This window comes from Belonocnema kinseyi, chromosome 3, assembly GCF_010883055.1.
Source record: "Belonocnema kinseyi isolate 2016_QV_RU_SX_M_011 chromosome 3, B_treatae_v1, whole genome shotgun sequence".
Classification (NCBI taxonomy): Eukaryota; Metazoa; Arthropoda; class Insecta; order Hymenoptera; family Cynipidae; genus Belonocnema; species Belonocnema kinseyi.
The window spans coordinates 31,951,353-31,964,332 of NC_046659.1; the positions used below are offsets into that span (position 1 = coordinate 31,951,353).

Here is a 12,980-nt window from a genome sequence, read left to right on the forward strand (position 1 = left end):
GGGCGCATACTTTGAATAAAATATTTGTTATCATTCTCTTGAAATAAATGTGTTTTTTTTCTTGAAAAAATACCGGTTTCATATGTATACACCTGGTAATTAATCCATTTACTTTTATTGGAGGTAGGTCTTAATGTTTATGCAGTTTTCACATAAATTGTCACATGGGTGACAAATGATACTTAAAACATTTTTGTCAAAATTACTATATTCTTTGAAGCGCTATTACACAACCCACGCACTCACATATACATACACACACATATTCCAAATGTGGTTCATCAATGATAATTAATGAACCTCAAATTAACAGGACAACGTATTTCGTAACGTTTTCAAGGTGACACATCTATTTCGAATCTCGTACACTTGTACCAATTAATTTCATTTTTAAATTCATTTTTTTTAATCTTAAGGGCATTTATTATTACAATTTGTAATTAAAAAATATATAATTAAAAAGAAACGGCAAATGACTTGTTTCTTTTTAATTATATATTTTTTCAATTACAAATTTTAATAAAAAATGCCCTTAAGATTTGAACGAATTGAATTTTAAAATAAAATAAACCCCGAAAGTAAAAAGCGAATGACTGAACTGTTTCTAGGAAAGATAAAACTTAAATTTTTAAAAAATGAAATTTGAAGCGACGGCAAATAACTTGTTTCTTTTTAATTATATATTTTTTCATGCCAAATTTTACTAATAAGTGTCCTTAAGATTTTAAAAATGAAATTAAACCCGAAAGTAAAAAGCGAATGACTAAACTTTTTCCAGGAAAGATAAAAATTAATTTCATTGAAAAATGAAACTTGAAGTGACGGACAATGACTTGTTTTTTTTATTACATTTTTTTTTTAATACATATTGTAATAATAAATGCCTTTCATATTTCAACAAATTGAGCTTAAAAATTTAATAAACCATGAAAGTAGAAAGCGAATGACTTAACTGTTTCAAGGAAAGATCAAGCTTGAATTTTTGAAAAATCAAATTTGAAGCGGCGGCAAATGACTTGTTTCTTTTTAATTATATATTTTTTTAATTACAAATTTTAATAATAAATTCCCTTAAGATTTTAAAAAATTGAATTTAGAAATGAAATTAACCCCAAAAGTAAAAAGCTAATAACTAAACTTTTTCCAGGAAAGATAAAAAATAATTTTATTGAAAAATGAAATTTGTAGCGACAGAAAATGACTTGTTTTTCTTAACAACATATTTTTTTGAATACATATTGTGTAAATAAATGCCCTCCATATTTCAACAAATTGAGATTAAAAATAAAATAAACCATGAAAGTAAATAGCGAATGACTAAACTGTTTCAAGGAAAGATAAAACTGAAATTTAAAAAAAATGAAATTTGAAGCGACGGCAAATGACTTGTTTCTTTTTAATTATATATTTTTTTAATGCCAAATTTTAATAATAAGTGCCCTTAAGCTTTTAAAAATAAAATTAACCCGGAAAGTAAAAAGCGAATGACTAAACTTTTTCCAGGAAAGATAAAAATTAATTTTATTACAAAATGAAATTTGAAGCGACGGAATATGACTTGTTTTTTTAACAACATATTTTTTTTAATACATATTGTATAAATAAATGCCCTCCATATTTCAAAAAATTGAGTTTAAAAATAAAATAAACCATGAAAGTAAATAGCGAATGACTAAACTGTTTCAAGGAAAGATAAAACTGAAATTTAAAAAAAATGAAGTTTGAAACGACGGCAAATGAGTTGTTTCTTTTTAATCATATATATTTTTAATGCCCATTTTTAATAATAAGTGCCCTTAAGATTTTAAAAATGAAATTAACCCCGAAAGTAGAAAGCGACTGACTAAACTTTGTCCAGGAAAGATAAAAAATAATTTTATTGAAAAATGAAATTTGAAGCGACAGAAAAGGACTTGTTTTTATTAACAACATATTATTTTGAATACATATTGTATAAATAAATGCACTCCATATTTCAACAAATTGAGTTTAAAAATAAAATAAACCATGAAAGTAAATAGCGAATGACTAAACAGTTTCTAGAAAAGAGAAAACTTAAATTTTTGAAAAATGAAATTTGAAGCGACGCCAAATGACGTATTTCTTTTTAATTGTATAGTTTTTAAATTACAAATTGTCACAATAAATGCCCTTAGGATTTTAAAAAATTGAATTTGAAAATGAAATTAATCCGGAAAGTAAAAAGCGAATGACTAAACTTTTTCCTGGAAAGAAAAAAATTATTTTTACTCAAAACTGAAATTTGAAGCGACAGAAAATGACTTCTTTTATTTATTACATATTTTTTTAAATACATATTGTAACAATAAATACCTTTAAGATTTTCACAAATTGAATTTAGAAATAAAATAAAAACCGAAAGTAAAAAGCGATTGACTAAACTGTTTCTAGGAAAGATGAAACTTAAGTTTTTGAAAAATGAATTTTGAAGCGACGGCAAATGACTTATTTCTTTTTAATTATATATTTTTCTAATTACAAATTGTAACAATAAATGCCCTTAAGACTATAACAAATTGAATTTCAAATTTAGTTAAAAAGATGATTGTAAGTATTATATCCATATATAAACGGACAAAATTGTTAAAATGCGAGTTTGCAAGTTCGAATCCAGGTTTCGGGAAAATATTTACATTCAAAAGAAACAGAAAATTCTGTTAATTAATCCATTTACTTTTATTGGAGGTAGGACTTCTTAATCTTTATACAGTTTCCACATAAATCGTCATATGGATGACAAATGATACTTAAAATATTTTTGTCAAAATTACTATATTTTTTGAAGGGCTATTACACAACCCACGCACTTACATACACATACACACACACGCATATTCCAAATGTGGTTCTTCAATGATAATTAATGAACCTCAAATTACCAGGACAACGTATTTCGTAACGTTTTCAAGGTGACACATCTATTTCGAATCTCGAACACTTGTACCAATTAATTGCATTTTTAAATTCAATTTTTTTAAATATTAAGGGCATATATTATTAAAATTTGTAATTTAAAAATATATAAATAAAATGAAACGGAAAATGACCTGTTTCTTTTTAATTATATATTTTTTAAATTACAAATTTTAATAATAAATGCCCTTAAGATTTTAACGAATTGAATTTAAAAATAAAATAAACCACGAAAGTTAAAAGCGAATGACTAAACTGTTTCACGGAAAGATAAAACTTAAATTTTTCAAAAATGAAATTTGAAGCGACGGCAAATGACTTGTTTCTTTTTAATGATATATTTCTTGAATTAAAAATTTTAATAATAAATTCCCTTAAAATTTTAAAAAATTTAATTAAAAATTGATATTAATTGGTACAAGTGTACGAAATTCGAAATAGTTGTGTCACCTTGAACACTTTACGAAATATGTTGTCCTGTTAATTTAAGGTTGATTAATTATCATTAATGAACCACATTTGGAATATATGTGTATGTGTATGTGAGTATGTGGGTTGTGTAATAGCGCTTCAAAAAATATAGTAATTGTGACAGAAATATTTTAAGTATCGTTTGTCATCAATATGACAATTTATGTGGAAACTGTATAAAGATTAAGAAGACCTACCTTCAATAAAAGTAAATGGATTAATTACCAGAATTTTCTGTTTCTTTTTAATGTAAATATTTGCCTGAAACTTGGATTCGAACTTGTAAGCTCGCATTTTAACAATTTTGTCCATTCATATGTGGACGTAATACTTACAATCATCTTTTTAACCCAATTTTTCATTTGATTCTATGAAAAAGTTCATAATTTAAAATTTAAGTCAGTGCACAAGATGAAAATGATAATTTTCATCGAAAGAAGTCAGTAATTGCTCTAGTAAGATTTTCTCATATTGTTAACTGATTCATTTAGTAAAGCTTATTATTCGAAATTATTAACAATTTTTAAATGAGTAGTTTAGATAAAGTACCTATCATTCAGATTAAGGAAGTATGTGTCAAGTTGTCAGCAAAGCTACACTTTTACTGGACATCAACGTTTCCATTCATACTGCAATTATTACTCCCATCGAAAATGAAACTGTTTTGAAATTAAATCGTATTTAAATAACTATTTTGGTTGATAATTTAACTGTTCTGTTGAAAATTCGATTTTTTGTTGTTAGAAAATTATTCTTCTTGTCTAAAAATTCATCTATTTTAATCAAGCATTCATTTCTTTGGATAAAAGTGAATTTTTGAGGAAACTTCTTTTATTTGTTGTTTTGAAATTGATTTTGAAAATTTTGAATTTCTGTTTTTGGTAGAAAGTTGATGGTTTGAAAATTAAATTATTTGTTTGCAAATTTAATTATTTGCTTGGAAATTTAAATATTTTGTTCAAAGTTTGTTTTTTTCGGATTGATAATTATCTTTCAACTGAAAATTTATCTATTTAATTTTTCGTTGAAACATTATAATTTTAGTTGAAAATTAATTTCTTTCGTTGAAAATTCCATTTTTTGTCTGCAAAATTTAACTAGTCCATATTTGATCAAATATTTATTTTTTTTTTTTAGTTTAAAATTCGTTTTCTATAGATGAAAATTGAACAATTTTGTTGGCACTTTTTTTCTTGAACTATTTTTTTTAGTTATAAATTTTACTTCTTTGTTTGGCGAATTATTCTTCATTAAAAATTCATTTGTTTTAGATCAAAAACAATTCTTCTATAGAAAATTCGCATTTATTTTGGTTTAAAAATTAATTTTTTTAACTGCAAACTTCAGTATAAACTACAATGTTTAAGTTAAAAAATGTACGTTTAAAAGTAATTTCTTAGGTAGAAAATGTAACTATTTTGTCGAAAGTTTGTTTTTTATTTGTTAAAAATCCATTGTTTACTTAAAATATGACTAAGGCATGCAGCACAAAATTTGAAAGATTTTACACCCGGAAGTCTTGTCTTCTTTATCTATTTATATAAAGTTAATTATATTTGCCTTTTCGCAATAAGCCTAATTTTCGGCTTTACACGAGACTGGTCTTCGCAGAATTGAACTCGGGAGTGCTCGGGTTCTTTCTCGTGCAATTTCGGCTTTACACGAGGCTGGGCTTCGCAGCATTTAACAGAGCCAACTCACCTACACGCTACGTTTGAATGTGTCGCTCCCAGATGGGAGAGTGGTGGGGGCCGAAAAAACGCACTTTCTGGAGACACTGAACTGTAGGAGTTATATCAGGTATTACGCGGGGGGGAGTAGATTCACGCTCCCCCCCCCCCCCCCCCACGCTTGACAAATCAAAGTTTAAATCACATCACCTTGAAGATCTTTAAATGCGCTCATAAACTGCTGCCGTCATTTTTCTAAACTTATAACATTTTTTTCAAATTCATCATAGCTATCTGTCATAGCTTTATATGCGCTTAAATGCGCCACCACTATAAAATTTTCGGCTAACTAATTAACCAAGATATCATATTGATTGAAAATTGCTTAAGATACGAAGGCAAACTTTTTATTTTTTTCGGTCACCCTATTTTGATCGCTGATAACTCTGTTATCCATGTGACGCAAAATTGTTGTGTTTTAAACATCGATTTTTTAAATGGGGGGCGATAACGTGACGTTAGTCCCGCCCCCGTATATCACCTGATATAACTCCTACATTTTTGCAGGGCAACATTTTCTATCAGTTGTGTATTTAAGCACATTTGGGGCAAAATTCAGTGTGCAATTCAGTGTGCAACTGACCAGATTCATAAAAAATTTGTAGATCTATTTGAAATTTCCAATTTTTGTCTATTGATATCTGCCTATTTTGCATACTTTGAACGCAAAATGTAATTTTTGATTTTCCATTATTTTTTTATGCTGTCCAAGTTTGAATTTTGGATTTTTCAAGAAAATTTAGAAGTTTTTTATGATAATCTTGTAGGGTATACCAAAAAGAACATTTTTCTTTTTTTTTTTAACTTTTTTTCATATCGTGCGTTATTTAGCTTTAAATATTCATGTTCGTTGTGTTTTTTGGAATTTGTAAATGCTATAACCCTGGTAAATTTTGGTTTCATCAAAAAAAGTAATGCAAATAAATACTTTGTCTTTGTGAATACTCTTAAAAATTGTACAGAAGATTTTTGAATCTTGAAACAAGTGTTCGCAGAAACTAGTGTACCAAAGCACAATCCAATTTGTGTATTCTTTTGAAAGTTTTCGTGCTAACAACCTAAAAAAGTGCACGGACGGACAGACAGATTGACAGGCAGACACATTATTTAAAACCTGTTAATCGGATTCAGGGAATCTCAAAACGTGGATATTTCACAGAAACCGGGGGGGGGGGGGGGGCTAATTTTACATAAATCTAGTACATTCTCTGATGAGAATGTAAAAACATTTAAAAAATTGTAATTAGTGCCAAAGACTCACATTAAACATTTTTTCACTTGTTGGTTTAGTTCAGGATCCTATAAAGGGACTTATGGGGTGATATGCGAAAAGTAATATTTTATTCGTATTCTATAGCTAAATGTAAAGAAAAAAGTTAATTTTCAATAACTCCAGCTGATGTGCCATTTAAAAATGGCATACCAAAATTCTCTGAAAATTTTAATGCTGAGCATTTCTAAAAGACGAAATTTAAAATCGGTTAAGAAATATGACCTTTGGGCGATTATGAACAGTCGATTCCTATTCTAGACCACTGTGCGCGCTTGGCAATAAAAAATCGCTCGTATCTTTTAAAGAAAGAGAATGATTTGGCAAAAAGATTGTCAACTTTTTTCCTAAACATCAAGGAAAAACTTTGACACTGGATGTTTTTCATAAAGATGTCGTAACAATGCAAAGTGGCAAAAATCGGAAAAAGGTGGCTAAAATTAGAAAATGTTCATAAAATGGTTTAAATTCGATTACTTACGGATTTTTCAGGTCGCTCATTACGAATTCGATGTCAAAAATTCCGAAAACAAAATGGCGGATCCAATATGGCAGACGAGTATGCTTAATAAACTTTCGATTCTTTTCAAAATTGGTATAACGGGGTTTTCAAGGTTTTCTAATTACGAATCCGATATCAAAAATTCCAAAAACAAAATAGCGGATCCAATACGGCGGGCGAGTATGCTAAATAAACGTTCGATTCTTTTCAAAATTGGCATAACGGGGTTTTGAAGGTTTCTGATTACAAATCTAATCTCAAAAATTCCGAAAACAAAATGGTGGATACAATATGGTGAACGAGTATGCTAAATCAACTTTGAATTCTTTTCAAAATTGGTATAATGGGGTTTTCATGGTCGCTGATTACAAATCCAAAGACAAAAATTATGTAAAAAATAAGTGAACCATGCATCTAATATTGCGAACCTTTGTAAAAGCCCTAAAAGGTCATTATCTATTTCGTAGTTACTCTAAAGCTTTGAGTGGAAAAAATCTACACAATAAGACAGTCAACACAAAAAATATTTAACAAAACCGCGTATATGTTATGAACTTTTATGATCTATGCACGGTTCTTAAAATTATTTTCTATTTGACTCTCTTGACTTGCATACTGCCCTTCCGAGTATTATCCTGACATTTTTTTTTAGATTTGAGGTAGCAATATTTTGATATTTCTTTTCATGTTGTTTCACATCTCATAAAAGATTTTTAGCTTTTCAGAAACATTTCTTATTATATAATGTCTAATCATTCTTTTTGGGCTTCGAGGATTCGAATTACAAAAATAATAAATAAGCCAACAGAGCAAAGCGATGGGTCACTGTTTCGTAGAAGTAAGTTTAAGTTAAGGTTAGGTTAAGATTGCATGAATATACGGTCAAAATTATTTTTTCAATACACATAGGGGGAAAAATACGTTAAGTGAACCCACCTAAAATTATTGTTTTTTTATCGGATTGAAACTTGTTTAAATTAAAGCCGTGTTGGAACTATATTAATTAACCAAACTCGTTGTCAATATTCGCTGAGGACCTGACCTTGAGCCGATACCGGATATGACTGCTGGCGCTTGGAGCGGCTGCAAACCAAAATTCTCGTTAGATAGAAACTTAAATAATTGGTACACTGTGATATTACTTTAGAATACTTCTATAAAGACATACATTTATAAATAAAAAATCGAAAGTAGATATTTACTATTTCAAAAGTTCTAGTCCAGAAAGAAATTTTAAAAGAGACACACGGTAATTATAAGTTTTCAAAGGCACATCAATTCTTTGGGCCGGTTTAAACATAACCTCAATATGATTACTTACATTGACAGCTCATTATGAATATTATAATAAAAATTGGATTTGATCAATAACTATTGAAACGGGAAAGGCTTTGACTATAATACATGTTATTAGAGTAGAGGAAATCCGAATGAACGGTATTAGTGAAAGAATTCCAGCCAGTGTCATTCGTCAGAGTTCTGTGAAGTCTCCACCTTATTCAGTTAAATTAGAGATATACGATACACATCTATGAAAATTAGAAAGTTCATGAAGTCCTTGATTGTGTAAATAAATATGTTTTTTTTAGTAGAATGAATTGGAAAATTGCAAAAGATTTGTATGCAAAGGGCTTAGCAGCCGCGAATTTTGTTAAAAAGAAATAATCTGGAAAACAACTAAAAGTTTCTCCCTACAAACTAACTTATTCAGACCTTGCTTATCACCCATGTGTATTGATTGTATTGATTATATTCATTGTATTGATATAGCGATTGCATCAGTTTAAGATAGGAATTGTGATATTTGCATTCACTGTGCAATTGCTAAATCTAAAAAATCCATTTAAATTTTATTAAAATTTAAGATAAAACAGAACCAAAATTACTTAAAATTTATCGTCAACGAGTCATACTCAGTGAAACCGACATAAAAAGTTTGTGTTTAAGGACGAAAGATCAGTCTACTTCAGCAGAATGAATATTTACCTTATAACTATTTATATTATTTCCCAATGTAGATAACACAGCACAAAAACACAAATTTAATTATCTTGATAATTTTGAATTTGATTCAAAATCATAGCCGATCTCATGTAAACATTAAACACTCATCTTACAAGAATTAGCGCATACCACCGACAGGGGCGCTGCGGTGTTTCCGCTTCCACAGCGAATAGAGGGGCTCGAAGTGTTCAGGTTATAGACATATATTAAGCTTAAAATAAAAATTGAGAATAAACTCAAAACCGCTGCTATCCACAGCTGCTTTTTTGTTACGTAATAAGGACAACCCTAATCATTATTTTAAACTAAATATCTCGGTGGAACTCGGTGGAACATTTTTTATATTCATCAAATTATATAACTTCTCGTTTTTTCTTCGAGACGATTTCAACCGACTTTACATGCTCTTGTGAATTACAATCAATAAATTCATGATTCACTAATAAAATAATATTGCAGCACTTACTTTCCATAGACGATTCCATTTTGGAAAACAGAAATTTGTTCACCATTTCACAAGTTATGCGTTCTTTTGTGCAGTCGTTTTTCACTTGCATCAAACGCGTTAAATATTACTCGTAAAGCTCTCACTTTCCGACTCAATCGCTCAGTAAAAAAAAAAGATTTCAATGTCATTGCATGTCGCAATAAGTTCCACATATACTAATGAGACTTATCTATGAGTAAAAATCCCTTAGGGAAAAATTTTTGTGCGGGGTTCTTGACCACCTGTTTCCAAATTTTTACCACTGTGCGATGTCGTAAAGACGTAGCCAAATTTTGTGTCCACTGAATTAGATTCAAAAGTCATTGATTTCGGTTTAATGAAAATTTCGGGTTTTTATTTTTAGTAAGAAAACTGTCAATTTAATAAAAAAATCGGAATAAAAGTTGTACGGCTCGTCGAGCCACACATTGTCATATTTTCTGCGCAGTGAACGATACTCGGTTGTAACTACTCCGTTCAACAGTAGTGTGTGTCTCGGTTAGTATTGCATTTGAAATCAGTGATGCTAATTGAACCAGCTTTATTTGCGCATGTTTAGATTATAGTATAGTTGATTGGCTATAGTGCACGCCTTTATTTGGAGAACGCGAGCTAAGGCTAATGAGCGCCTTTATCTTCAATTATGGGAAAGTATTTTTGGATCACTGTTGGCAATACTAATCAAATCGAAATTGTAAGTCGATGATATGAGACATCGCGTCCCCTCTAATTACTAACTAACCACCTCGTCCAGTAGTGCAAGCTGAAGCTGAAGGGCGACCTCTCAGTGTACGCAGCCTTATCCTTGCATGCGGGGCTCTACAAGGATGGACGAACCCCTTTCCCTAGCTTCTCGTGGGAACAACAATGGCAACACCAAACATGATTGTAGTGAATGCGGTTCAAAACAACAGAACGCGCAGGGTTCCCAACAATGGGTCGGCCAACAATTACAGCCACTGTAGAGCTGGGGGAGCCAATGAAAATGGATTCAATGCGATGGATCGGCGGAATCTCGGGAACTTCAGGTGGACGGGGTTAGATGGCGTGGCTGCATGCTCCGTGGTGCGAGAAACACCCGGAGGCTACTTTAGCACAGCTAAAACCAGCCGGTAACAGAGAAAGAGAGGCGACACTAAAACCAACCGCGAGCAGGCATCCAATAGAGGAAGCGCGATGCTTTATGCCCGGAGAAACATCAACACCAAGGTTTCTCTCAAGCCGAAAGATCTAGCTGAAATGAATGCAAAGCTTTATGGACATTTTTCTGAAGAATCCGACCTCTGGGCTATCAATTATTGTGTGTATAATGCAGCGAGAGCTTTGACCGATGCGAACCATAAAACAAAACCAACGGTTGATCATAAGACCAAAGGCGAATGCATCAACTTGCCATAAAGATAGGCTAGGTAAGACAGTACGCGTCCCGCATTTAGTGTGTGATTGACTACATCACATCTGGCAGGAATTTCACCGCCAAGGGTTCACAAGTTCGCGCGCGTACACCGGACACGTTATCACACACTTAACAAGTCAAAGCTGCTGACCATCAGGCAGCATATTGCTGAAAAAATACGGATACTATCTGTCGCTAAGAGAAGTCTAGAGCGAAAGGAGAGGTGGGTCAGATTTAATCAATAGTTTCTCTCTGACCCATCTCGACCACCCATCACTACCGACGAGGTGTAGAAAGTATTAAGAGGGATGAAGAACTATTCTGCACCGGGACAAGATTGTATCAAAACCTTCTGGTGGAAGAAGTTTCCTTCTACCCATCAATATTTGGCCCGTATTTTCACTTCATATTTTGAAGTCAGAAGAGCTGATTCCGGAGTGGTTGGTGGAAGGGCGCACAATACTCCTGCCGAAAATAGGCAACTTAACTGACCCGAAGAATTACAGGCCAATCACTTATCTGAACACACTGTATAAGATATTCACAGCTATCCTAAATGATAGGGTTGTTCGGGCAATTGCCCTATGTGGCAAGAAATGTATGAACAACGAGGCTCAAAGAAAGGCGTAGCGGGATCTCAGGAGAACCTGCTCATTGATAGATGTGTCTGCAAAGATGCAGGATTCTATCACCGTGAACTATCCATGGCCTGAATTGATTATCGGAAAGCTTTAGATTCGACCTCCCATAGACTTATCATCGGTCTTTTAGAAAGCTTCAAGGTTCATCCGCAAATTGTTAGGCGCATAGAGAGATTGTTGCCGCTTTGGAAAACCAGATTTACTATCTTATCTGGAAAAAATCCTGTGACAACTAACAAGGTCACCTTTCAGAGAAGTGTCTTTCAGGGCGACACCATGAGCCCACTCCTCTTTTGCCTCACATTATTGCCACTATCTCAAGCACTTCGCCATTCCGGCGGGTACTTGTGCGGCAAATATGCAGATCGAAAGTACAAGGTCACTCACGTATGTTACATGAATGATCTTAAGATCTATGCTAAAAACAAAGAGCAACTACAGATTGTTCTAGGGATACGTAAGGATCGCTTTGAAATTGAATCTCTTGTCTCGTCAACTTCAGGGGAGGTTATGCCACTGGGCACTCTTAGAGAGAAATCAATTCGAATAAGGTTTCAATGTATTGAAATCTTATTATTTTTTGCAGAGCAAACTATCGAACAAGTTCCAGAGGGTTTAGGCTCTGGGCTTCTCCTACTGATTTGCTCCTGTGACCTGTGCTTTTCAGACACAGGATCTAGAAGAATATTTTGAAGCTGGGTTCCCCTTTTTATAGTCCTGTTTCCAACTCCCCCTTCTCGATCTTGCGTAAGGTCGTCGAGGAGGGAGTTGCTGGAGTTTGCACTATAAAGTCTTTCCTGTGCGATGCTTCTGTTTTAGAGGGATCACATAGGAGATAATATTTTTGCCTATTTACAGGTAACCCTTGAAATTCGAGGGTTACAATTGCCACCCAAAATTGAAGCGGAGCAATAGAGTTTCTTATAAGTGAGTCGGCGATATATTTGAGAAATTAATTCGGCTAACATATAATGGTTCTGTAGGCAGCGGATATTTTACATTGAAATGAAAGAGAAGAAAATAAAAAAAAACATATCATGACGGTGACGTAAAAGTGTTCTTTCGTCGTTTTTAGGATATGTACACTCAATTGAGGCGTTATCATTTTTTCCTCTTCCTAATCATGTTGTTTTCATCCATATTGATGAGATGTTTCTCGTCTCTGTTGTTTCTATGGGGGTTGCGTGCCTCATTTCTTTCTTTAAAAGCACAATCATCCTCTGGAGGCCAGGCTGGTGCTGGGGTCCAGTCCCGGTACGGTGTCCAGTTCTCCGACGTTACACTGGTTAGCGCCTGTCCAGGGCCGCTTGTTGTTGCCTCGGCCTGCTCTTTCCTTTTTCTCTGCATTCTGTCTCGTACTGCCACCCGATACAATTGCTTGATTTGAGCAGCGTGACGAATTTCCTCCTCAACTTTACGCATCTCTGGGACTGCCTCGATGTTTGTTGTTAGAGATTCACTGTACGATTGTTGAAGGGTTAACGGGATGTTCTTATCTGGGATTGTTTTTCTCGTTGGAGTTTCTTCTCCCTCTGTTTCATCCTC

General features: G+C 32.6%; 1 protein-coding gene across 6 annotated transcripts in view; it reads right to left on the reverse strand.

Moving 5' to 3' along the window:
- The window catches only part of LOC117169177 (DNA-binding protein D-ETS-3-like), a 600,266-nt gene that overhangs the window by 223,733 nt on the left and 363,553 nt on the right, over positions 1–12,980 (reverse strand). Inside the window, exon 1 of one of the 6 annotated variants that reach the window (XM_033355403.1) lies at positions 7,844–7,978. The exons of the other annotated variants lie outside the window; for them this stretch is intronic. The gene's annotated coding sequence lies outside the window, so the exon portion shown is untranslated. Of the gene's footprint in view, positions 1–7,843; positions 7,979–12,980 lie in introns of those variants that run through there. 6 annotated transcript variants of the gene reach the window in all.